We start from the raw sequence: 2,144 nt of genomic DNA on the forward strand, positions 1-2,144 counted from the left end.
TTAAACATTCTCATTTAGTACATTTCTAAGTTTCCAAATTTAGTTAAATATACTTTGTATCTTTATAATTGGGATTAGCTCTCTTTCACTTTGGCTACAAACAGATTTCACAGTTGTTGTGGCACCAAATGCTATTCTATAATGGAGATAGGCATGTCCACACATCATCTTTCAAAGCAGTTTTAAAGAGTAGGATGCTTTTTGATGTTGAGCCTTAGTAGATTGCAGAATGGGGTCTGTTTTGGTGCTCCCCAGCCCATTGTAAGGGTAGTACCCATCCCTGTCTATCCTGCCAGTATTTCCCTTTTTATGCCTCACTCTCACCTTTTCCAAACCTGAATCAGAGCCTGCCAGAGCTACTGGAGAGTGAAGGCAGCCTTAGGCTGTGGGAATTGCCCCCCATCCAGCCCTGCTGAGCTGCTCAGTCCCAAGAACCAGTCCCTCCCACACCTGATGTTCCAGCCCCATAATCTGTTGGACCAGCCTGGAGGCTGTGACTGGCTCTAGCCTCTGGCTCCAAAGCCATCCTTTCCCATTGCATCCCTTCTTTTTGCACCCCACCAAGTCCGGGCCACTGCCATTCACCCTCCAAGACCACATTCTCCACGGCCTATTTTTTCCCAGGCTCCAGGTGGGGATTACTTGAATTCCCCAATCCTTTTTTATTTTTAGATACGAGTAAGAGCAAGCTCTGTGTGATGGGCACTTTGTGACAGTACATTCAGCTGGTATTATTGTGCTATAACTGTGTAGACATCTGCCACAATAAAGTGGCATTAACTTTAGTTAGTAGGTATTGTCAAACCAATATTTGTGTGGTACAATATTTGTAGGGTATTTGTGGTACAGCGAGTGACAAGGATGTCTATACACTTGTGTTTTGTCCTGTCATAAAACTTCTCGTGTCATGACATTTGCAATGTCTATCTGCAGCCTTTTATTTTCTGAATATGTCTTGGTCCCTCTTCATTCTCTTCTGAACAGATGTACTTAGACTGGGATACCTTAATGATTTTTTGAAATCTAAGCTATCGGGTCTGGGGAGTCCATAGTCACTAATCAGAAGTTCTCTAATTCTCTGTATTTCAAATTATGATTTGATTTTCATATACACTTACTTAGAGATGAAACAGAACTTTACTATTTCAGTATCCCACTGTCTTAATGTATCCCACTTGACAGTTCTTAGGATGTGTGCTTGTAAAGTTCTGTATTAGAACCAAAGTTAAAACTAATATATGTACAATGGCAGTGAGCCATGTGTGTCAATATTGATTTATTACCCTGGCTCTGATTAAAACTAAAAAAAAAAAAAAAAAATTCTCAACTAATATGGGGTATTGCAAAGCTGGTTGATATTTCAAAACATAATTTTGACACATTATATTGATATGAACATTAAAGAACCATAAGATACCTTCAATGATGTAACTGTATATACAGGGTTAAATATTTTTTCAAGGAAAAACAGACCTAAAATATTCTTAAAGGTCACATGCCAACTCTTCAGACCATTTAAGGCTCCTGAAATGCCACTCTGAAGTAAAATAACTACCTCTACAGAAGAGTCATTCCATTAGAGAGCCAGCTAACATCAGTACTGAGATAAATGGGAGTGCAGAAAATTGATTTTACACTTGTGCTGTAAGTGTGGTCAAATGTTATAGGCTAGTACATCAAATAGGATTCTAAAGTATTGCTCTAGCTGAAAAATAATAACACAGAGGATATGGTTAAATACAGCTTAATATGTCCTTTTTTGCTAGGTTTATATTAAAATGTTCACTTGCTGCTTTTATTTGCAACGTGGCACAAGCTTCATTTTCTTTGATTTTCAGTTCTTCCTCTGTCGATAATATTCATACAAAAATTGACCTTACTATTCCTTCAGCAATCATCTCTTCTAATTCAGCGCTCTCTCTCCCTCTCCCTCTCCCTCTCTCCCCTTCATACACACTCCAAGTCCTGCCAGATGACAGGTAAATAGTAAAACACATACTTTGATTTAAACAAGATTGCTGAAACCTTAGTGGAGTAGGATAGAAGGCTTCATGATATTCAACTTACTTAATTATTTTTCCACCAGGACTGTTTTAGCACTGAGAAATCTCTCAGATTAAATAAAAAATATTATTTGCACAAAG

The sequence above is a fragment of the Alligator mississippiensis genome, chromosome 5 (genome assembly GCF_030867095.1).
Source record: "Alligator mississippiensis isolate rAllMis1 chromosome 5, rAllMis1, whole genome shotgun sequence".
In the NCBI taxonomy this organism is placed as follows: domain Eukaryota; kingdom Metazoa; phylum Chordata; order Crocodylia; family Alligatoridae; genus Alligator; species Alligator mississippiensis.